The sequence below is a fragment of the Mandrillus leucophaeus genome, unplaced genomic scaffold (genome assembly GCF_000951045.1).
Source record: "Mandrillus leucophaeus isolate KB7577 unplaced genomic scaffold, Mleu.le_1.0 Scaffold346, whole genome shotgun sequence".
In the NCBI taxonomy this organism is placed as follows: domain Eukaryota; kingdom Metazoa; phylum Chordata; class Mammalia; order Primates; family Cercopithecidae; genus Mandrillus; species Mandrillus leucophaeus.
In genome coordinates this window covers 1,191,567-1,217,338 of record NW_012103654.1, presented here as the reverse complement: position 1 = coordinate 1,217,338, position 25,772 = coordinate 1,191,567, and the positions used below count along the sequence as shown (strand labels likewise).

General features: G+C 41.8%; 2 long non-coding RNA genes across 2 annotated transcripts in view; one reads left to right on the top strand and one right to left on the bottom strand.

The window, feature by feature from the left end:
- On the bottom strand, positions 1-24,132 carry LOC105545996. Its single transcript, XR_001007028.1, has 3 exons — positions 24,067-24,132; positions 21,333-21,459; positions 1-356 (listed from the first exon to the last, which is right to left on the bottom strand). It is a non-coding gene; the product is annotated as an uncharacterized LOC105545996 (long non-coding RNA).
- LOC105545997 overlaps positions 1-25,772 on the top strand; it is a 116,786-nt gene that overhangs the window by 84,681 nt on the left and 6,333 nt on the right. Inside the window, exon 4 of the long non-coding RNA XR_001007029.1 lies at positions 646-732. This is a non-coding gene — a long non-coding RNA (uncharacterized LOC105545997). The remainder of the gene's footprint in view (positions 1-645; positions 733-25,772) is intronic.

Sequence of the window (25,772 nt, the reverse complement as noted above, 5' to 3'; positions counted from 1 at the left end):
TTGCAAATGGATTTCTATAATACACAACACATCCACAAAGCACTAGATAATCAAAGTGCGATTATGAACATCCTATGCAAATTGCTGGCGTGCCATGAAGACACTGTTGAATGAGCTGTCCTTTTGATTTAAGGAATAATAGGGGTCCTATTCACTACAGTTGTATTGGTAAGAGTGATGATGGTATCTTCTCTGAGGTCCACACTGTCTCTTCAAGTTGTCTTTGTGACAGAGAGCTTGACTAGCAGAGTGTTCATGGGTCAGAGAGAAGCACAGTGTCTTCCCACAGGATGTAGTCACTGGCCATGTCTGGATTCATGGTCGAATTCACTAGACTTCCTGGACACGTGCAAGCTCTAGAATATGACATAAAATACCAATGATACATACACAGGCTTGGTCAGGTACATGCCAAATTTCTATGCCAATCCAAAGCTCTATTTATAAGAAAGGATTTTGTAGTGGCTCTCAAGCTCAAGGTTGAACATGGTCACTGCTGGAATCTAGACAGCCTGGTAATGGTTAGTGGGCTAAGAGAGTAGACTCCTTTGCAGAGGGCACTGAATAGCCTCATGGGAGTCCCTCACCCTAAGGAAGAGCTGGCCTATTAAGTTCAGCTAATCTGAATGTCTTGATGACCAGCAGGGAGGAAGGAGAGAGTCTGAATACTGCTCCTTGTCCTCAGATGAGCTCTTCCTGTACTCATGTCTGGATCCAGAGGAAATAAGACCTGTAAGTAAATATGGGAAGTATTTTCAATACAAAACCTCCAACTACAAAGCACAGCGTCATAGTGCTTTGGTGCCTGTGTGAGAAGAGGTTATACAAGGCGAGAAGGAGGTGTTCTTTCCCTTTCTTCATGGCTTACAGCCATGTAATGCACAGAGGGCTTTAGAGAACACAGAACCTCCTCAGCTTGTTGAGATTTCCAGTGTGGTAGCCACATCTTCAGCACTTGTTCCTGTGCACACTGAAAACATCTCCAGGAATGCTCAGAAACAAGCAGGAGAGACCTGGAGGGGATGGAGGTCCTACAACAATGGGTAGGAAGGAGAGCTTGAGATGTTGGTTTCATTATTTGTAATAGGGACCCATTTTAAACATTAGCCCCCATCCCCATCTCAGCCTAATGAAGCCCATAGAAAGTGGGCTCATACATTTGTTGAACAAATATTTATTGCCAGGCACTGTACTAGATGCTGAAGGTAGAGCAAGGAACAAAATAGACAAAGTCCTTACTTTCATAGAACTTACATTATACAGGGAGAGTCCTGGTCCATTTGGGCTGCTATAACAAAACACCATAACCTGGATAACTCATAAACAATAGAAATTTATTTTTCCCAGTTCTGAGGCTGGGAAGTTCAAGATCAAAGTGCTGGCAGATTCAGTGTCTGGTGAGGGCCCTCCTTCCTGGTTCATCGACACTGTCTTTTTTTCTGTATCCTCACATGGGAGAAGAGGCGAGGGTCTCTTGGGAGTCTTTTTATAATGGCACTAAATGAACTTGTGAGGGCTCCACCTTTATGACCTGATCACCTCTTAAAGGCCCCACCTCCTCATACCATTGTACTTGGGGTTTAGGATTTTAACAAACGACACAACATTCACCCGACAGCAAGAAGAGATAGAGAATTAACAGACTTTGACGATAAAATTGCTGGAAGGACTAACAGTTGGATATAAAAAGAAAAATTCATTGAGAATGTTTCATCAAGAGTCAAAAGAGAAGTTTGGGGAGAATTAATCATAGGAGGAAGATATCAACTATTCTTCATCTGCACTTACATGACTGCAAGTCATAACCAGCCTTTCTGTGAGCCACACCAGACCTTCTAAGGCCAACCTTCTTTGTCCCCTCTCTGCACACCTAGAGCCTCATGGCCTTTGCCGCACATGTGGCCTGGCATTGTGATTTATGAGTGTGTTGTCTCTGTGGCGGAACTGTGAGCTCTGCAGCACCTCGTGCAATGACAAGCCCATTGCAGGGGCTCCACAAATATCTGGTGACCGTCACTCTGGTGACAGAGTGAATGAATGGAGTCACGTTGCAACAGGTGAGGTTTAGGTCAGACATAAATGCTTCTTGTCAGGCACATGAAATGCTAAAACAGCTGTGAGGGGGAGGTTGTGGTTCACACCATGTCAGGCTTCAGCTCAGGGAGGATTAACCCCTTGGCTGCAGAAATTTGCTGGGAGTGGGTCATTCTCAGCCACTGAACATTCTGGAGGGTTGTGAGGTCAGTCCAGCTCACTGTCCACAGAGGACCTGTGCAAATACACAGGGTTTTAGAAGCCTAGCGATAGAAGGTGTCACGATGCATGGGACTCTGCTGAATCTCAGACCAAATCCTGAAAACAACTTATGACCTTGACCGGAAAAAGAAAAGGTGTGTGTGATCAGTTTGTTAAGTTCTGCAAAATGTGTGGAATTTTCATGAGTGACTCTCATTTTACCCATGCTGTTCCCATCCTAAAAAGTAATATATGTCTTGCAATCACTCCTTCAAGGCAGGTAAAACCCTGATGGGTATGCAGAGGCTATTTGGTATCTCTGGGGAATATGAATGCAAGGGAATGATAAGGAAGCACACTGTTTATTTGGTAGCACTGAAAAAGAAGAGTTAAAAAAAAAGTGTTAACAACTCTTGCAGAATTTGTCTAGCAGGCTTTCCAGTTTCTGCTGTAAAGACCCATTGAAAAAAAATAAGAAAGAAAGAAAGAAAGGGAGGACTAAATGATGAGAGCACACTTTAGCCATTGTTTGTCTACTCGACCAAGAGCATAGTAAAAATGCATTGCATATTATGATCCAGCCCACAGTAATGATGCATCACCTACTTACCTGCCTGAACTAAGTATTTCATAAAACAATACTTCATAATGTGCAAAGTACTCTAATGTTTTCTATTATATTCTTTTTCTTATTTTTAGAAAACACTGGTCATTGCCTGTTAAACTGAGTGGGCAGTGGCTGTCAATTTGCAATACACTGCCCCAGGTGACTTTAGAATGATTTAGTGATATGGTTAATTGGAATTGAAATTGCATTCTGTAATGTGGGTTGCTGGAACATTTCAGAGCTTCAGCCTGTGCAGAGAATGTTGATGTTTGTTTTCGTACTGCTCCAGGCAGGTTTAGGAGCCTGTTAACCCGGCAGGCCCGAGCCATCCTTGGTGAAAGGTCAAGAGTCTGCGTGAGCAGAGTCACCTCCTGCAAGTCCCTCAGCCTCAAGGCATCTTCCCTGTCTCCACCCACAAAACAGAAATCCGTCAAAATCTCATTGATTCAGACTCTGTGACAGAATGAAATTTATAATTTATTTAGGGGTGATTACAAATGCTTGTCTCAGAAATGCAAATTTAGTCAAGTAATCATTTTGAATTCCTACACAGAAAATTTCAGAATCTTCTCTCTGTCCTCTAAAGTGCTAACTGAGGTTCGGGCATTGAGAAAGTGAAACTCCCGCACCTCAACCACTACTCTTACCTCCCTCTGTCAGGCAGAAGCTGAATCCAAAGAATTTGTAGTGGCCATTTCCTTGGGTTATTCAGAGAGTGAACACAAAGTGTTTGAGGCTAGTGGCCTCAAACTAGCCGGAGGAAGCCCACTGCACCCCCATGTAAGAAGGGCAGGGCTAATATATAAAAAATTTATTTTACCAGTAACATTATGCTGAGAAAAAGGAATGTTTTGAGTGTTAGATATTAGTGTTAGGGTTGTCAAGGCAGAGATGCCCTTAAGATCCACTAGTGAGGAAACAGGAGGCCTGGATCTCTTTTGGTGAGAAACTTAAACCCAAATGGAAGGATTCATCCTCATCTTTGCTCTGGGACCTGGGAAGTCTTTTTGTTCACCAGTGTACATACTTAGTCATGAGGGTCTGGCTTAGTCTGCGTACTTAAAAAGCAGATATGGGACAAATGACAGAGATATGTTGGAATCAATCCCTTCCTGGGAGGCCTGTGCCTGGCAGCTTTCTCTTTATGCGGCATGAGGGCAGGTGACAGGATGCAGAAGGTCTCTGCTGTCCTCTGACACTGTGATTCTCCTCCCAGATGGTGCCAGCTCCCCAGCATCAGGGTGTCCAGGGCAAGGGGCAAATGCATGTCCAACCTCTTTCTTTCCAGCCTCTGGTGTGGGCTCTGACACGGAATCCCCTGGAATCCTCCAACTAGAGGCGCAGAGATTGAATAGAGACTCAGCCCTTTCATAGCATCAGGGCTCAGCAAAGGCACCCCTTGAGGAAGGAAGATGGGGTGCAGTAACACCTGCATTATGATAATGCTGAGGCTTTGGCGAGATCTGCTCTTAGTCGTACGGTTATTTGGCTGATTTTTACTTCCAGTCTGGTATAATTATCTTTAGGCACCCATTCATCTACTGCCTTAAAGATAGAAAAACTCCCAGATTTTTTTAATAGCATTTCCACTCTTGAAGTTTTTTTGTTTTTGTTTTTTCCCCCTGACATGCTGACTGTGCTTTCAGGAAATTAGACCTTATTTAAAGCCCCAATATGTCTAGTTCTTTATGTTAGGGAAGACATGATGTTTGGAACATATGTAGGAGATTGGCCGAAATATGTATCTGTTTGTATCTATAAGATCAATGCCTGCTGCCTGGAGTATAGCTCCTACAGGTCTGGGCCATGCTTTCTACTTGTGAACTACATGAGGGTCAGCAATTGTGCACAATACAATACATGTGAACTATAGAATAGACTGACAGATCTTGCTTATGGGGTAGGGTCACTGTGAATCAGAAGAGGCTTCTTACTGCTAGGACTTATGTAATTACCAAGAATCTAAACTGAAACAGTGGTGCAGTGTTAAGGGTAAAACCAACTATGTCTTCTCAATGAGACATTATAGTAAATGGGTGGCCCCATTTTCTGCAGATTGACAAGATCATTAATAGGCATAAGACCTATAAGAGGGCTAACCATATATTCACTTTATAGAGGATTTCAGTGCCAAAACTGTTAATAAAGTTAAAATGAAATAATTTCCATGACTATAAATTGCCTTTTTTTTTTTTTTATTTCTTGAAACAGAGTCTTGCTGTGACTCCCAGGGTGGAGTGCAATGGCACAATCTGGGCTCACTGCAACCTCTGCCTCCTCGCTTCATGTGATTCTCCTGCCTCAGCCCCCGAGTAGCTGGGACTACAGGCACATGCCACCACGCCTGGCTAATTTTTGTATTTTTAGTAGAGATGGGGTTTCACCATGTTGGCCAGGATGGTCTTGAACTCCTGATCTCAGGTGATCCACTCATCTTGGCTTCCCAAAGTCCTGGGATTACAGGCGTGAGCACCGCGCCCCTCCTGGATTGCGTTTTTTTTCCTCTTGCAATCCCTCAAAAGACTCACGAGTATGTTTGTTTTTCAGTTTTTTAAAAACTACATTTAACAGATGAAGAAACTAAAATAGGAAGAATTTAAAATTCAAGACTATTACTTTCCATTTTTGAATAGTTTTCACTTAGATGATCTCATTACATTGTCATAACAATCCTATAAGAGGGTGCTATTAGGATTAGTTCTATTGAGGTGGAAAAAGATTAGGAGAAGCTGAAAGCGTGAAGTGCCATAGTGCCTTGCCTCTGTCCCCAGAGACATGTGCTGAAGCCAAGGCAAAGTCTTTTGCCCCTGAACCCAGGGGCATGCCCGGAAGCCAGGCTGGACTGCTTGTAGGGCTCCTCGTGACAGAGCAGAGGCAGCAATGTGGTAAGTAGGCCCCAAGCTTCACTTGCCTGCCACCAAGCTTTACTTAATTCTCAGCCCTCAGTTTTTCTGCCCTGAGTTTTTCCAAGGAGAGGCTGGTTCAAGAAAATATGAGATAAGCAAAGGAGAGGAAAAGGCGATTCTTTCTAAGCCTACAGCAAGCCTGGCTTATTTTACTTTATCAGAGCAGAATAGCTCCTAGGCTGGAGTAGCCCAGGACCTATCCAGAGTTACTAGCCATGAGGGATTTGCAATTCAAAGAGATTATAATTCTTTAGAGGATGAGACCACACTACTCACCAGTTGGCCCAGGAACAAGCCCTTGATTCATCCTTGCCAGCCCTCATTCTCCTCAAGGAATAAAGGAGAGGGGATGAAGGAAGAATATAAGATAGACTCGAGCCCCTTATGGGCTAAAAATCATTTGTGTTTTATAACTGAAGATACCAAGGTTCAAAAGGTCAAGTGGCTTGTCCCAAGTCATGCAGCTGAGCACAGATAGGCTGCAAACCTGGTCCTCTCACTCCAAGCACAATACAATAATGGCATCCATCCTAGCCTTCTGTTTGACCTACAGAATTTCACTGCCTGTTCTCCTGCTCCCTATTTCCTGCCGAGTCTGGACACATGGAACAGATTGTACACACTGGGCCATTGCCTCTAAAGAGCTGTGAAATAGAATGGAGGGAATATATGTGAGTATAAGTTCTTATGTGCAGAGGAATGAAAGGATCTGATATATGAAGAAAGATTTAAAGGAGCTAAGTAGGTGGAACTGAGTTACTTGATGACTTTGAGGGATATGACATCAGGCTGTAAACATGTGAAGGACAGAAATACCTGGAAAGATGAACTATTTAGTATGGAATATGGGATATAATGAATGAATGAGCAATAACTAATGGAGGTAATTCTCTTTTCCTTTTTTTTTGGGGATGGAGTCTAGCTCTGTCACCCAGGCTGGAGTGCAATGGTGTGATCTGGGCTCACTGCAGCCTCCGCCTCCCAGGTTCAAGTAATTCTCCTGCCTCAGCCTCCGAGTATCTGGGACTACAGGCGTGAGCCACCCTAGATGGCCTCTTTTCCTTTCTCTTAGGGATGAGAGTAGTAACAGACTTCAGGTACCTGACACAATCTTAGAAGTTTTTTTTTTTTTTTTTCCAAACAATCCTTTATTCCAGTGGGATTAAATAGAAGAACAAATGAAGCTTTCAATCCCAGATAAATTTAACAACCCATTTTAAACAAGTTTTGCACACATGCTTCCTCTTTCAAATCTTCTCTGTCTACTGTCAACTCTTTAACTCTTGCCTGCACTGATTCTCACTGGGCATATTGCAGTGGTTTCCAGCCATCCCCTTGCTTTGGGATTTGCCAACCAATTTACCCTCCATGTGGCCAGGGAGTAAGCTTTTTAAACCACTTACCTGAACAATGATTTAAAACCACCATCCTGGCCAGGCACAGTGGCTCACACCTGTAATCCCAGCACTTTGGGAGGCCTAGGCGGGCGGATCACTTGAGGGCAGGAGTTCGAGACCAGCCTGGCCAACGTGGCAAAACCCTGTCTGTACTAAAAATATAAAAATTAGCTGGGCATGGTGAGGCGCACCTGTAATCCCAGCTACCTGAAAGGCTGAGGTGCCAGAATTGCTTGAAGCTGGAAGGCAGAGGTTGCAGTGAGCTGAGATTGTGCCACTGCACTCCAGCCTGGGTGTCAGAGTGAGACTCTGTCTCAAAAAACAAACAAACAAAAAACCCCCACACATCCTACTATTGAAGACTTTATATTGCAAGTAACAGAAAACCTGACTCACGCTGCTTAAATAGAAAATTTACTTTCTGGGCACAGTGACTCATGCCTATAATCCCAGCACTTCGGGAGGCTGAGGCACACAGATCACTTGAGCTCAGGAGTTTGAGATCAGCCTAGGCAACCAGTTAGCACCCTGTCTCTACAAAAAAATTGAAAAATTAGCCGGGCAAGGTGGCATGTGCCTGTAGTTCCAGCTAGCTGGGAGACTGAGGTGGGAGGATCGCTTGAGCCTGGAAAGTGGAGCTTGCAGTGAGCCATGATCATGCCACTGTACTCCAGCCTGGACAACAAAGTGAGACTCTGTCTCAAAAAAAAAAAAAAAAAAAAAAAAGGTGCTTTCTAGGTTCATGTGACAGGAAGGTCCAGAGATGGGAGAACTGGCTATAGGATGGTTCAATCCAGGGGCTCAATGACGTGACCAGGGACTGTTTCTTTGTGTCTCCCTGCTATGCTTCCTCAGGTGCCAGCGTCTTTCTGTACTGAGTCTGGCTGGGGCTGGCCCTGTACTTGCAAGGAGGCCACAGCTTGTAGACTACACATTTCCACACTTTCAAAGGGAGAGAGAAAAAGAGAGAGAGAGAATTCTGTCCCAGAATGCTGGGCAAGAGTCCTTGATTGGATCAAGGACATTCACTTGATTGGATAGGGCTGGGTCGCAGGCCCAACCTCAAACCCATCTTGTGGCCAGGGGAATGGAAAATGTTGATTGGCTTAAGCAAATCAGGAGCTACTCTGCCCCTGGGTATAGGGTTAACTTTACCAGAAGTACCCAGGCTGATTAGGGATGGAAGATTACAGAACATCTATGAGGATATAGGAGGGATTGGAAGCTGGGTGGGCCACTAGAGACCCTCCACAATTGAGCTAATGACCATCTGCCCAGTCGTAATTTCCATCATATCCACTCACTTAATTCCCACCCTATACCCAGGGTGTAGGCATACACAACAGCCACATGTGACTATTTGTTTTTCCCTGAAAATCCACTTCTATGTCTTACTCAATCTAATATGCCACCCACCCCTTAGCACGTTGAATACCTACTTCATCCTGAAAGTCTAGCTCAAAACCCATTTTTCCATGATGTGATGCTTTCTCAGATACTTCATTAAATAAATATCTTTCTCCTGCATTTTCAAATTCATCTGCTTCTTCACACCACCAGCTGTGCAATCCTGGGCAACATATTTAACCTCTTTGAGCATCAGTTTATTCTGAAAAATATAGATAATACTAGTACGTATTTCAAGAGTCGCTGTGAGGATTTAATAAATTAATACAGTAGTCCCCTCTAATCTGTGAGTGATATGTTCCAAAACCCCCAGTGGATGCCTGAAACCTTGGATAGTACTGAACCCTATACATATTGTACTATGTTGTTTTGATCTGATGAAGTGACTAACAGGCGGGTAGCATGTGGATAAGCTGGACAAAGGCATGACTCATATCCTGGACGCAATGGAGCAGGATAGCATGAGATTTCATCATGCTACTCAGAAGAGTTTGCAATTTCAAACTTTTGTTTATTTCTGAAATTTTTCAATTAATATTTTTAGACCACAGTTGACTACTGGTAACTGAAATCATGGAAGGCAAAACTGCAGATAAGAGAGGAATACATATAAAGTCCTTAGAAGAGGGACTTGAGTTTAATAAGCATGAGTATATGTTTTTGTTTTGCATTTTATACACCATTAAGCCTTGTGGTAAACTATATTCATGTTTATCTCTTCAATAGATTATGTGTTGCTGGAGTACTGACTAACATATATTCACCAAAATATCTTTCTTTGACTCGTTTAACAATTATTTAAATTGATACCTAGTAGTTGTACATATTTTAAGGGTACTTGTAATATTTTGATACATGCATACAATGTGTAATGTTCAAATCAGGGTAATTGGGATATCCATCATCTAAAACACTTATTATTTATTTGTGTTGGAAACATTCCAAATGTTCACTTTTAGCTATTTTGAAACACACAGTAAATTATTGCTAACTATAGTTAGCCTATTGTGCTATGGAACACTAGAACTTATTCTTTCAATCTAACGGCATGTTTTCACCCATAAACAACCTCTGTATACCCCAACCCCCCCTTTATCATTCTACTCTCTACCTCTATGACATCAACATTTTTAGCTCCCACATATGAGTGAGAACACGCAATATTTGTCTTTCCGTGCTTGGCTTATTTCACTTTTTATAATGTCCTCCATGCTTATTTATGCTACTGCAAATGATAGAATTCCATTATTTTTTATGACTGAATAGTATTTTATTGTATATATACATATCGATGTGTATATAGATACACATTTTCTTTATCCATTCATTCATTGATGGACACGTAAGTTGGTTCCATATCTTAGCTACTGTGAATAGTGCTGCAGTAAACATGGGAGTGCAGATACCTCTTTGACCTGATCTCCTTTCTTTTATATAATATATGTATGTATTTTATATATATTTTTCATTTATATTATACACACACACACAGACACACACACATATATGTATCTCAGTGGGATTGCAGGATCATATGGCAGGTGTATTTTCAGTTTTTTGAGGAACTTCCCTACTGTTTTCCATTGTGGCTGCACTAATTTACATTCCCATCAACAATGTATTAAAAAATATACAAATGGGCTTATATCAAGCTAACAGGGTTCTGTGCACCAAAGAAACAATCAAAAGAGTAAAGAGATTTTCTTTATTCTTTAAGAAACCTAAAGAATGAAACCTAAAGAATGAAAGATTGCTGGCCAAGGTGGCTTATGTCTGTAATCTTGGTGCTTTGGGAGGCTGAAGTGGGAGGACTGATTGAGGCTAGGAGTTCAAGACCAGTGTAGGCAACATAATGAGACCCTATCTTTACAAAAATAAAAATTAGCCAGGCGTGATGGTGCATGACTGTGGTTTTAGCTACTTGGTAGTTTGAGGCTGCAGTGAACTATGATTGTACTACTGCACTCCAGCTTGGGTGACAGAGTGAGGCCTGTCTCGAAAAAAAAAAAAAGGGAGAAAATATTTGCAAACTGCCCAACCACAGTTTAATAACCAGAACATATAAGGAACTCAAACAAATCAGTAGCAAAAAACTAAATAATTTGATTTAAAAATGGGCAAATGATCTGAACCGATAACAAGAAGACATACAAATGGCCAACAGATATGAAAAAATGCTCATCACTAACGATCATGGAAATGCAAATCAAAACCAAAATGAGATATCATCTCCCTCCAGTTAAAAAAAAATATCAAAAAGACAAAAAATAAAAATTGCCGAGAATTGCTTGAACTCGGGAGGCAGAGGTTGCATTGAGCCATGATGGCACCACTGCACTAGAGCCTGGGCAACAGAGTGAGACTGTGTCTCAAAATAAAAATAAAAATAAAAAATGCTAGCAAGGATGTGGGGCAAAGGGAACTCTCATTAACAAATAGCTTTGAGTACCACTAAAACTATGTGTTAAATATTGGGTATTTAACTATGCGTTAAATACAGGGGTACAGATAACAGGATACACTCACTGTCTGCCCTTTTAAGGTCTGGCACATTCACAGCAGAGTAGACAATCACCAAGTACTTGTAGAGTCTAACTGAAATCAGGACGGATGGAAATAGCTGCATTTCCTACAAAGATGGCCCCAGTGTATCCAAGTGAAGCCACACCATAAAGGTTGGTCCAGAGACTGATGGGAATAACTTGGACTCAGCTGAAGTTGCTGTCATTTGGGATTACTGCCAAGGCAGCAAGCAACCAGTGCAAAGGATGTCTCAGAGATGAGGATATGAATGAAGTGATATGACCACCTTGAGGTGGTTCCAAAAGCCCACTCAGTAGATGATCCATTAGGTCAGAGGAGCTGAGAGTGGAGGTTTGTGTCTTTTAGGATGAACTGAGGCATGGTGTCACTCAAATTTTGCCCTATGACTAGATAAGGAAATCTTGTGCTTGTCATAGCATCATCCTTCCATATTCTCTCTCTCTCTCTCTCTTTTTTTAGACGAAGTTTCACTCTTGTTGCCCAGGCTGGAGTACAATGGTGTGATCTTGGCTCACTGCAACCTCTGCCTCCCAGGTTCAAGCGATTCTCCTGCCTCAGCCTCCTACGTAGCTGGGATTACAGGCATGTGCCACCAATGCCTGGCTCATTTTGTATTTTTAGTAGAGATGGGATTTCACCATGTTGGCTAGGCTGGTCTTGAATTCCTGACCTCAGGTGATCCACCTGCCTCATCCTCCCAAAGTGTTGGGATTACAGGCATGAGCCACCACATTTGGCCCATGTTTTTTCTTACTTTGTCTTCAGGCCTACTGAAATGAATGAAGGCATTTTGGAATTAGGAGACTTTGGAGTAATTCAGATGAAAGACCTCATTGGTAGCCTGATCAGGATCATTATTAGTAATGGGGATGGACAGAGGTGTATAGGTTTCAAAATACTTAGGAAGGAGAGTAGACTGGTAATATGGTTTGGTTCTGTGTCCCCACCCAAATCTCATCTTGAATTGTAATCGCCATAATCCCCACGTGTCAAGGGAGGAACCTAGTGGGAGTTGACTGGATCATGGGGGCGGTTTTCCCCATGCTGGTCTTGTGATAGTGAATAAGTCTCACAAGATCTGATGGTTTTATAAAGGGCAGTTCCCCCACACTTGCTCTTCACTCCCTCCTGCTTCCTGGTGGAGAACGTGCCCCTTCGCCTTCCGCCATGATGGTAAGTTTCCTGAGGCCGTCTAGCCGTGCTTCCTGTTAAGCCTGTGGAACTGTAGGTCAATTAAACCTCTTTCCTTTATAATTATCCAGTCTCAGGTAGTATTCTTTATAGCAGTGTGAAAAACGAACTAATACAACTGGACTTGATGATTATTTGAATGTGCAAAATATATCAGCGAGGGTGCTTTCTGTTGCAAAAAAAATTGAAACCCTTTCTTGTGCTGGCGAAAACAAAGAAAATGTATTATCTCAAATAACAGATTTACCACTGGGACCAGCTTCAGGGCTTATGGGTTCATCAGCCCAACATTCCTTGTCTCTACTCTGCCATCCCTAGCATTGGTTTCATCCTAAGGCTAGTTTTTCCATCAAATCAATTTGTGGCCACTCCCAGTGACATTTTTTGATGTTGTTCAGATAGAATGGGGGGAGAAATTAGCCTCTTTTTTCTGAGAAGTCTGGGGCAAGTCTCTCCTCATGCTTCATTGGCTAGACAGACTTGGAGCTGCCCACCTCAACCAATCACTAGCAAGGAAGATGACATTACCATGGTGGACTCACAATCATGGCTTGGGGGAGGATGGATATTGGGAGAGGCAATCACAATGTCTGGTAGCTTAGACAACTAGGTAATGGAAGTGCCATTTACTGAGTAAAGGAATCTGGAATGAAGAATTGGTTTGGGGAGAAGATGATGAGCTTATTTTTAGACTTGCATCATGATGTTTGTTGTCACTTCATACAAGAGTTCAAAGGGTACTTGGACCTTTGGAGAATTTCTGAGGACATAATTCTTGGCTAAAAAGAATATGGGCTATCCACTCTTTTAGGAGTCTTCTCCCATTGCCAACCCGGATTCTATCCTAGATGTGGCAAAGACAGTCCTGCCACACTGTGAAAAAGCCATGCGTGAACAGTTTTCTGCTTCCAAGGGAATGCTCAATTACTCCTTACAAAATCTTCTCAACCTTATGCTGGAAGCTCAGATGAAATACTGAATGTGTAAAGTGCCTGTGACATTTGTTGTCATTTGGTAATTTCAGCTTTGCTAATTCAGTCTTTACTGGACCTTCCCACTTCCCAAATGCTGCTTGTGCAATTATTATGCTATCATGAGGAGATTGCAATGCACTGCAAACATTTGCTCCAAATGCAAGGTTTAATTTAAGGTGTGTTTGGAATTCACAATTACCTAGCAAAGAATAATATTAGATCTTGAGAAGCAACATAGTGTAGTGGTTAGGAACACAGATGATGGAGTCAAACTGTCTGAGTTCAAGTCTCAGCTTTACCTGTATAAGCTGTGTGACATTGAATCAATTGCTTAATCTCGCTCTGTACCTTAGTTCCCTCATCTGCAAAGTGAAGATGATTGTGATAACAGTAGAATCTATTTCACGGGTTTATTAGCAAGTTAATTATATGTGAAATGCTTAAAAACGTACCTGCCTCACAGGAGGCACTCTTTGCTAGCTAGGTTGCTGATTATTTTTAAATAAATAAATCCTTAAGGTAAAATTCTATACCGTTCTTCCTTTTATCAACACTTTCTAAACCCAATCTCATGCTCAGGTTTTGATTAGAATGTTTCTTTTAGCACAGTCCTGTAACTTGATATAGAATCAAAAGCCCATCCCAGAGGGTGGTGCTGACCTTTAGGGCTGCTTAACACCAAAGCTGCCGTCTCTGGGGCTCCTTAGGACTTGGCTCCATCTCAGCCACAGGTGGCCTTGTTTAACCGATTACATCCAATTAAAGAGAAGGTCTTAATTTGTCTTCCTAGCACTTAGAATTGGCTAAGATGTTTGACATCACTTCCTGAAGCTAAGATCCCCTGCTTCCTTTTTCCCACAGAAGAAAAGCAAAAAGAAACAGAGATTCGAATGGAGGAGGAAACTTCAAAGCCTTTAAAATTGTTTACTGGAAGATTATTTCTCCCTCTTTTGCCTTTCATATATTTATAAATCACTTATATAATAAATAATACTGGGGAATCAGAAATATCTGCTATAAATATTTTAGAATATTTTCTTTCAGGTTTTAAAATTGTATTTATAGACTATATTTGACATAGTTGTAATCAAAGTATAGATACAATTTTGTATTCTGAATTTTGTTTCATTTAACTTTATAAGTATTTCCCATGTTTCTATTCATTTTTTTTTGGTAAAAATTTGTAATAGTTTTGTGGTATTTCACTATATTTAATTATTTATTTTTCTAGTATTGAACACTTAGTTTTAAAAGTATATCTAGGCCGGGTGCAGTGGCTCAGGCCTGTAATCCTAGCACTTTGGGAGGCTGAGGCGGGCAGATCACTTGAGGTCAGGAGTTTGAGACCAGCCTGGCCAACATGGTGAAACCCTGTCTCTACTAAAAATAAAAAATTAGCCAGGTGTGGCGGCGGGTGCCTGTAATCCCAGCTACTTAGGAGGCTGAGACAGGAGAATCGCTTGAGCCCAGGAGGCGGAAGTTGCAGCGAGCTGAGATCGAGCCACTGCACTCCAGCCTGGGTGACAGAGTAAGACTTCTTCTCAAAGAAAAAAAAAAAAAAAAAAATGTATCTAATGTCTTCATTTTTCCCCAGTATTTTTGGTGTCTTGAACTACCTACCTGGATGGGCTCCAGGAGCCTGTGACACTGAATTGGAATAATTGGGTAAATAATTATTAGTTTTTGTTCATCTTTCTTTTTATTTTTTCTCCCTTATTGCCAATAATATTAATCTTTCTTAGATGTATGTATAGCTCACATTTATTCGATGTTTACTATTACAAGTACTTTGGGTCTTTATTTAGAAGTTTGTTGATGTTTTTGTAACCGGAAACATGCTGTAGGAACTTAACTCCTGCTTATATCAATTAGCCAATGGTAAAATTGGCTTCTTTATGCATTTCACTTGAAGTCACAGCTTCCAAGAACCTATTGATTATGTTAAGTGAGGACTTACTGCATTTGCAAAGCGGTGGTCACACAGGTGCTTGGTAAGGACAGGCAAACTATACCGCCTTCCTGTCTCTTATTGCTACTGATTCCATCTCTGGTCCCACCCCTTCCCATGTGAGCTCCATATACATATATCTACATGCCTCTTGGATATCCCTATTTGGATACCTTCCAGTCACTTCTACCACAACATGGCCCAAACTAAACTCATCATTTCACTCCATGTCAAGCCTATTCTTTGTCCTCCAGGTTGCTTATCCCAGTGAATGCCACCATCATGCATCTAGGTGTACAACTTGGAAACCTGGAATCATCTCGCATTTTTTCCAGTTGCTGACTGCCAAAGTGAAGTTGGTCCCCATGCTCTGTCAGTTCCACCTTCGAAGTGTCTCTTGAATCGGGCTCACCTCATTCTTCATTTCAGTCTCTTATAATATCTCTTATTGCTAGATCATTGTGTTCGTCCCCAATCTCCTCTCCCTGCCCTAGCCTGAGACCCTTCAATCCCATCTCTAAATTGCTGCCCAAGTAATCTTTCTAAAAGACAAATTTAATTATTTTGCTCCTTTGCTTTAGGTCTATTAGGATAAAGTCCAAACTCCTCAACAAGACTTTTCATGGTTCCTGTCTCTCTGGTTCATCCACGCCTACCCCTGGAGCCCTGTGCTGCCACTGGGCACACCTCCTTGCAGAGTGCCTCATACTCCGTCACTGACCTGGAGGCCTTTTGTACACCCTGCTACTTCTTTGTTTGGAATGCCCTTTCCTCCCTTCTTCTCTTGGACAATTGTTACTTGTCATGTAAGTGTCAGATAAATGAATCATCCCTTCTCCAGAAAGTTTTCCCAAATTCCCCTGCCTGGGTCCGTGGCCCTTCTCTGGCCTCATAGTCTCAAGTATAGACCTCCATTTCTGAGTCATCCTTAATTGTTGCTCTACATACATATCTGTCTCCTCAACTAGATTTGTAAGCTACTTAAGGATAGGTTCTGGATGTTTTATCTCTCTGCCTGTAGCCCTAGCCCAGTGCCTAGCACACAGGAGATGCTCAAAGCATCCTTGCTAAATGCGTGTTGAATGGAGTTACTCTTGACCTCATTCCTCCACCACTTTCCAAAAGAAAGGACAAAATCTCCTCCCTTATTGCTACCACATATAAGGTGAGTTCTTACAAATGCCCACTTTCCTCTCGTTTATAGGGAAGTATGGATATTATGGTATTTTCAAAGTAGAGACTTCCATAAGGAGAATCAGAGCATTCCTAAATCTTGCAACCCAACAATAAGCCAAAAAACAGCACCATTTTCTAGTAATGGGCCCATGTATATTTTTCAAACTTCTACCATCCTCCGTTAGTCTCTGACACCTCACTGCACCCCTTCTAAAAGTGTAGTGCCAAAATGAATAGAACTCAGAAGCTTAGGTCCAGAGGCAAGTCACTGACTCAAAAATCATGACTTGCTTCACTTTTTTTCTCTTTTCCTAGTGTACAATGATGCCTGTGCTTGCTTTATTCAGAGGGTAAACACAGATTTTTAAAAACTGAACATGAATGGAGGAAATGAAAAAAATTCCTCCATTAACCCAATCTTGACGAGATTAACTGATCAAAATTGTGAACGGCATTTTGTAAAGCATTAGAGATCTAATGTGAATTTCTCATTTAATCCTGTTTCTTCCACTATTCCCCGCTCTTACTCTCCCCCTTCCATTCCCCAACCCATCCCCTAACCCCGGCTTTTTGGTTGCTATTGCAATTCAGTGGCATTTGTTCGGCAATCAGCATTTCTTCCCCTTCCCTTCCCTCTCCCACCCTCCTGGGAGGCCGAGAAGGAGGCGCAGAGGAGGAGGAGAGAGAAAGACGCCCCAGTAGTATTCAGCCTGTCCGGCTCCCTACAGGAAGTGATCTTTCTGCTTTTAGGCCAGCCACACGCCTCCCAGCCAGCCAGCAGCTCTAACTAATTAGCACACGTGATGGGAATTGGAAACAAAGTCGCCAACAATAGGAGCGTGGGAACCCGAGCTGCGCCGCAATTACAGCGCCCCCCCTCCCCCGCCCGGATCGGCCGCGGGCGACGCGCCACCCGCCCGCCCAGGGAGGGCCCGCCAGGTCCGGGCGCCCGGGGCTCCGGGCCGCGTCCGTCCAGTGGGTCGCGCCGCTCGCCTCCGCCCTGTGGGGGTCTGCACACAATAAGGGGAAAGCATGTTTAGGGAACCTCAGCGCTGGCCAGGTCACGCGAGAGGTCAGTTACCCTTTGTTGGGAGAGAGCGAGGGAAGAAAGACGGTCATCAAATATCCTCCTTGTGATAGTTTAGGGGCCTGGACAGCTCAGGAGCCCGCGGGCCCACCGTGGGGACTTGGGACTCTGCGGGACGTCTGCCTAAGGGCTGTCGGGGCGCCGCGGAGAACGCGCTTTCTTTATAGTATATGCAAGAGACATGGACTCTGCCCTTTCCGCGTCCTGCTGAGAGGGGGCTGTTGCGGGGCGCCAAACAGCGGCGACAGCGGGCAGAACAGCGAGGGCCAAGAGCCGGGCGCTTCTAGCCTGGGTGCGTCTAACCTGGGTTCACCCTAACTAGCTGGTGGCTGCCCCGTGCGCATGCGCCTAGCGGTCGCCTCGGCCAAGGTGATTTCACAGATAGGCTGATGGAAATTTGCGTCTGAAGTTTCCCAGGACGCTACACTCCGATATATATATATATATATTTATAACAGCTTTATTTAGAATTCACATGCCACGCAATTTACCTATTTAAAGTGTATGATTCGGCTGGGCGTGGTGGCCCACGCCTGCAATCCCAGCGCTTTGGGAGACCAAGGCAGGCGGATCACTTGAGGTCAGGAGTTTGAGACCAGCCTGACCAACATCGTGAAACCCCGTCTCTACTATACAAAAATTAGCCGGGCGTGATGGTGCGCATGTGTAATTCCAGCTATTCGGGAGGCTGAGGCAGGAGAGTTGCTTGAACCCGGGAGGTGGAGGTTGCAGTGAGCTGAGATTGCGCCACTGCACTCCAGCCTGGTGGACAGAGTGAGACTCCGTCTCAAAAATAAATAAATACATAAATAAAAATAAAAATATTTTTAGAAGTGTATGATTCAACAGTTTTTAGCATATTTACAGATAGTGCAACCATCACCAATTTTAGAACATTTTCGTCCTCAAATCCCCCAAATCCGTCCCCTTTAGCTATTAATCCACCCCATAACGCTAACCTCTCCCATTCCCTAGTTCTAAGCAACCACTAATTTATTTTCGGATTTGCCCGTTTTAGACATTTCATATAAATGAAATCATATATGTCATCGTTTGTGTCTGGTTTCTTTCAGCATGTTTTCAAGGTTCATCCAGGTTGTGGCATGTATCCTCAGTTTTCCCTTTTTATTGCTGGGTATAAACACATTTTGTTTATCCATTCATCAGTTGATGGGCATTTGAATTGTTTCCACCTTTTGGCCACTATGAAGAATGCTGCTATGAACATTTACATGCAGGTCTTTGTGTGAACATGTTTTCATTTCTCTTGGGTAAATAGATAACTTAGGAGCAGAATTGCTCAGTTGATGGTAAATTTATGTTTAACTTCTAAGGAAACTGCCAAACTGCTCCAAATTGGCAATAAATTCCCAACTGTGAGGTTTTAGTTTTTCTCCAGCTTCCCACCCATATTTGCTATTGTTTGTCTTTTTGGTTATAGCCACTCTAGTGGGTGTAAAGTCAGTCCTAAACTATAAAATTAGGAGATTCAATGAGCTCTAAGCTCTTTTCCAGTGCTAAATTTCTGAGGCACAAGAAGTGGACCTTGCATAGTATATTCTAGCAGGGTGGTGAATGGTAACTTATTAAATCAGCTGCCAAAACACAATAGTATCACTATTTTCTGTGAAAATTGAAGTAGAAAGTAACTATTTACAAATATGTATCTAACTGGGATCATGGAGCTGTCCGAATAAGCCCCAGTTAAAAGACGACTCCTTTTGATACTCTCCCCATCCACACCCCAACTCCATTCCCAAATCTCAGCTTTTACTGTCCGTAGCAGACAAGTTATTTCCATATTATGTGATTTAAAATGACCCTGTATATTCAGAAACATCAAGTGGCAGTAAAACGTTACTCTAGGTTGTGTTGTCCAAACTCAGAGTTATTTTCTTGGGGCCAGGGTGTTTGATCAGATTTCAAGTTTATTTAGATATAAGTGTAATTTCTCATTTAAAGGAAACTGCTTTTATAATAACAGTTATAATGTTTCTGTTTACATGATTGGCTGCAGATCACCAAAGCGGTGGGTTACCATGTAACATTAAAAAAATTCAGACAGTATGTTGCATTTATAGCAATAGAAGGGGTGGGCAGAATCCCCTCCTGGCTTAACCTAGCCTTTTCCTTTCCTTCCCTTTCCCTTCCTTTCCTTTCTGAGATAGGTCTTGCTCTGTTGCCCAGGCTGGAGTGCAGTGGTACAATCATAGCTCACCATAACCTTGAATCCTTGGACTAAAGCGATCCTCCTTCCTCAGCCTCCTGAGTGGCTGGGATTACAGACGTGAGCCACTGTGCCTGGCCCTGTTTCTTAAATTCAGAAATGAACATCATGATCTTACATTTATTTCAATGTGGTATATTTTTTCAATAAAGATACTGCATGTAGCGGTTGAAATATATTCTGGTTAGAATAGGTCATTTTAAATTCAGATGACAAGCAAACATGACAGGTGATACATTTACTGCAAAACCTTGCTTGGTTTTGCAGTGATTCCAGGTCTCGGCTGCATATTAGACTCACCTGGGAAGTTTTAAAAACATATTTATGCCAGACCCCAACCCAAACTAATTATATCCCAATCTGGTTTTCTTTTGTTTTTGAGAATGGAGCCAACTTCCGTATTTTTCTTCTTTTTTTTTTTTTTTTTTTTGCCAGCTCTCCAGTAGATTCCAAATACAGCCAGGGTTGAAGTTGGTCTTACCAGTGGTTCTCCAAGTATGATCCCAGGACTGACTGCATCATCTGGGAACTTGGTTGAAATGCAAATTCTTGGGCCCAACCCAGACTTACAGAATCAGAAACTCCATGAGACGGGCCCAGGAATCTGTGTTTTAATAGTCTTTCAGGTAATGTGTGCTGAAATTTGACAACTACTAATATAAGTAGAAATTCTCCACTTTGGCTGCACATGGGAGACACTTGAGAACTTCAAAAACTACTGATGCCTGGGTTCACACCCCAAGAGATTATAATTTTAATTGTTTTGAGGTGTGGCCTATGAATTGAAGTTTAAAAAGCAAGCTCCCCAGATAATTCTAGTATGTGACCAAGTTGTGAATCATAGAGCAAAAACCGCAATTCCTGAAGTATGGTCCCAAATATCCAGCATCAGCATCATCTGGGAATTGTGTGAACTACAAATTCCTGAGTCCACCCAGATCTGATTCACACACTCTAAGGGGGAGGGGGACCCCCAAATCTGTGTTTATTATTAAACTCTTCATGTAATTCTAATGCTCACTAATAGTTGAGAACCACTGGTTTAAATATTGCAGTTCTAGGGTCTGAATATATATTCAATTTTTGGGGGTGGATCATTGTGCATTACAAAATTTTGAACTACAGGCCCTGGAGGAACACAGTTTCTCTGTTAAAATAATTTTTCTATATTCTTAAATTCTCTTATCACCATTGTAATTTACACCTTAGTTTTGATTATTTTGCCTTTGTAGATTTGAAGGCTGATCTCATCTATGCTTTTGTCTTTTATTTGTTCATTTATTTAGGTTTCAGAGGTCTGAGCATTTCATTTTGACAAAGGGGAAATAATGGCTTCCTTTCTTCTCTCTGGAGCCCTTCCCTTGGGAAACATTTTGAGAGTTCATGGTTTCTCAAGATAAGCAGCAACTGTCTTAAACATCAAACCATTACCATCAACAACAAAACCACCTAAAAATTCATATAGCTCAATTTAGGAATTTAACATATATCCTGAATTAATTAGGAAATTGCAAAGTTCTTATGTAAAAGAGCTTGGCTGAATTCAGAGATACATAGCTGAATACTGTATAACTCATCATGATCTTTTGATGGATAGCCTTGAAGCCAAGCAACTCCTTTCCTCCTCAGTTGCTTTCTATTAGAGCCAGGTTTCTCCATCAGCAAAGACAGATGGTTTTCTAGAGCAGTGGTTCTCCATGTGTGGTCTCTGGGCCACCACCAGCAGCAGCATCTCCTCCTCCAGGTGATTCTGAAGGCTGCTACAAGTTGAGAACCAGTTTTAGAGCAAGAAAACTGGGAATGATTTTTGACTCACTACCTATCAGGGCAGTATTTTCTCCATCCAATAATATGCCAAGTATTGCTCAATATGTTTTCATAATTCCTTTCCCTTATTCTTTCCATTCCTGAAGCCATAGGCTTAATCCAGGTTCATTCCTAGCAGATTCCCAACTCCAGGACTTTTTCCCTCTATGTGGGTATTCTTTTTATATCACCTCAACTATGTATGATGATCGTTCAAAGTCTCCTCCTTCTGTTTATAAACCTAACTAGATTGTCTTATTCCATTTCACATTCTTTGTTCTCATAGGCTTCATAATCACTTTCCAGCGGGCCATCCCACTCCTGCCCTGTTTTCTTATGAGGCTCCCTTCTCCTCAAGTATATGGCACAGACTACCACAACCCTCTCCTGCTTTCTCTCTGAACTCCACGAATGCTATAAATAAAAGTAATGGGAAAAATGTCAACCAAGTGCTCTTGGTCCATTGTACTGAAGTGTCTAATCCTGCACAATTCTTTCTTCAGTCATCATCTGTGAACATATTCTTTTTTTTAAGATGGAGTCTTACTCTGTCACCCAGGCTGGAGTGCAGTGGCGCAATCTCGGCTCACTGCAACCTCCACCTCCTGGGTTCAAGCGATTCTCCTGCCTCAGCCTCTTGAGTAGCTGGGACTACAGGTACACGCCACCAGGCCCAGCTAACTTTTGTATATATATATATTTTTAAGTAGAGACGGGATTTCACTATATTGGCCAGGCTGGTCTCGAACTCCTGACTTTGTGATCTGCCCGCTTCAGCATCCCAAAGTGCTGGGATTACAGGCATGAGCCACCATGCCCAGCCTATGACCATATTCTTACCCTCTGTCTTGCACTAAAAAATGTGGGCCCCAGAGACCAGATTCCATCAGTAAACACATGAAAGAAGCAATATAAAAATTATTCCTAGAGATCAAGACGGAGAATCAGAAAGAAAATGCTGAAGAAGATGATACTATAATGTACTCTTGTTCAGTGTTCTCTAAGGTTTGTGATATGTGTATACATGTGGGCCCAAGAATTTCTAATTCAAGAAGGCAGAGTATTTACAGTCTCCAATATATTGCCCGTGTTTAAAACATTAGCAACCATAAAGCAAGATCATGTGTTTTTGTGTGTACACGTGAAATTAAATCAATTCTAGTCAAATGTCAAGGAAAATAAAAAAAAGCTCAGAAAGTGTTGCAAATGGGCAATAAATAGTACCAGGACAGTAAGATAAGTCTTTGTGTTTTAAACAAAAAATTTTAGAAGAAATAAAAGTGGTTTGAATTAAGTACTAAAAAAGTTTAACATGAACTGATAGCAGAGTAAAATTTTGGTTAGTGACCAATTTAAGGAATACCTATTAACATTTTCAGCTTTTTTAACACCAAAAAATATTAAACCAACTCTTAAAACTGGGTATCAAAATTATTTTACATATATTTTACAGAGAACAAAAACTTTTAACTCAGAGCTGTGAATTCTCAGAAAACTATGCTTGAAGGTTCAGTATTTTTGAGAAATCTTTTCAAAGGCACTTTAAATATTATTGTGCTAATGATCATGGACTGAGACAATAACACGTGATGGCACATATAAGCAAAGACATATTGAGCTGTCTTCAAAACGGAATATATCTTGCTTTTTAAAAATTAGGCCAGGTGTGGTGGCTCATACCTGTAATTCCAGCATTTTGGGAGGCTGAGGCTGGTGGATCACTTGAGACCAAGAGTTTGACCTGCCTGGGCCACATGGAAAGATCACTGCTTCACAAAAATTTAAAAATATTGGCTGGGCATGGTGACATGTACCTGTCGTCCTAGCTCCTCTGGAGGCTGAGGTGGGAGGATCACTTGAGCCCAGCAGTTTGAGGTTATAGTGAGCTATGATTGCACTATTGCAGTGTGGCCTGGGCAACAGAGGGAAACCCTCTCCCCCATCCCAGCTCCCAAAAAAAGAGAGAGAGATTATGGCATGTATTTGAAAAATTCTACCAACTCATCTTTCTGTCTCTATTACTTTCTTTCCTCAGTGGAAACACACATTACTTTTATTCTATATACTATGTGTTATAATTACTAAATACGGTGTTACAAACATAAAACCCAAACAGCTAAATTATGGAAGTATTTTTATAGTGTTTTTAGGGGGTAAAAGAAAAGGTGATTCAAGCACACAGTCTACTGAGATTCAAGGAAGTGAATTGTGGTCTTCAGCGTGTACTCTGAGGGAGGATGAGCATGCAGCCCGTTGCACTTGGGAAAGTTGTTCACAGAGGGACAGTTGCAAGGCTGGTGAAAGGAAACCCCAGGAACAATGAACTCTGGGGATCTGGCTTGAGAGGTAGATGGGTTGAAAGCCTAAAGGGGTCCTAGGCTTATTTGTATTGGGCATTGGTGATACGGTCGGTAGGGCCGGTTTTTCACAGTGGGAATTTCCAGCAGAGACAAACCACCCCTTCCTTTCACTGTCATTTGACAAGAAGCTCAAAAGGGACAAGAACAGGAAAGAAAATTACAGACTGAAAATGCAAGCTTCTCTTAAATGGTGATACTCACCAGAAATACCAAGCTCTTTGTCATTTACTTGGAAAGAAACTTGTCTTATTTCTTTAACTTATCATCTATAATGGATTTGAAAAAGAAAAGTCATTGAAAAATAGAAAAATATATATTGCTCTAAAAATAGGGCTTTTTAAGTGGCAAAAATTTGTATTTTTTATTTTGCTCCTTCAGTTACTGGCAAGTAAAATAGAATACATTCTAAAAGCTGGGAACCAGAACACTTAGCTATAACAAAAATGCCTACTTACGAAGACACATTAAGATTTTATACAAGTTTTGAAGTAGGAATTGTCTTAGCTCAGGCTGCCATAACAAAATGCTATAGACTGTGTGGTTGAAACAATAGAAATTTATTTTCTCATAGGTCTGGGGGCTGGAGGTCCAAGATGAAGGTTCCAGCATGGCCAGGTTCTGGTGAGGGCTCTCCTTCTAGCTTGCAGATGGCTGCCTTCTCACTGTGTCCTCACATGGGGCAGAGAGGGAGAGAGAGAGGGAAAGGAAGACAGAGGGAGAGGGACGGAAAGATGGCACTGGAAGAGAATGAATTAACTCTCTGGTGTCTCTTCTTATAAGGGCACTAGTCCCACTGTAAAGACCCCAGCCTCATGGCCTCATCTAAACCTAATTATCTCCCAAAGGCCCCAACTCCAAATGCTATTACATTGGGGGTTAGTGCTTCAACACATTAATTTTGGGGTAACACAATTCAGGAATGATATCTAAACATGTTTCACTTCTTTCATGTCTTGTAACTAGAATGTTACCTGGCCCCACTAGCCTTTGACTACAAATGAGGTCACATTAATGCCTAAATTCCAATGATTCTTAACCCTTCCTGCCAGACTATAGGACTTTGGCCCCTTTCTAAGTTTTCAGCCCCGCCTGGGTAATGCCTCATTGATGTTCAATGCTGTTTGTCAATGACATCTTCAACTTGAAGGCCTGTGCACTGCCTCTGTAGCTAAGTCCCAGTCATCACCATGTACCCTCAGAGTGCCATTTGGCAGTGTGTATGCACATGTGTGTGGGGGGCATGGGGTGGTGGCACAGAATTAACCTGTCCCAGTTCTCTGTAGCATACTGTCACCTGGGCGCTGATGTAACATTATTATTATTGCTATTTTTTACTAGAATTATCTCCCATATAAATAACTCCTTTGGCTTTTGGTCCTAAGCCTTTTCTCTAATGTGACTCAAAAATCCATCCTCTCAAGATAAAATATTTGCAAACTATGCGTCCAACAAGGAACTAATATCCAGAATTTACATGGAACTCAACAACAACAACAAGAAGAAACAAATAACCCTATTCAAAAGCAGGCAAGGGACATGAATAAACATTTTTCAAAGAAGACATCCAAATGCACAACAGGCATATGAAATAATGCTCAACATAACTAATGATCAAAGAAATGCAAATTGAAGCCACAATGAGATATCATCTTACACTAGTCAGAATGGCTATTATTAAAAAGTCAAAAAATAACAGATGTTGGTGAGGATATAAAGAAAAGAGAACTCATATGCTGTTGGTGGGAATGTAAGTTAGTACAACTATGGAAAACTCTATGGAGGTTGCGCAAAGAACTAAAAAGTAACGACCATTTGATCCAGCAATCCCACTATTAGGTATATATTCAGGAAAAGAAATCATTATATCAAAAGGATACCTGCACACATATATTTATCACAGCACTATT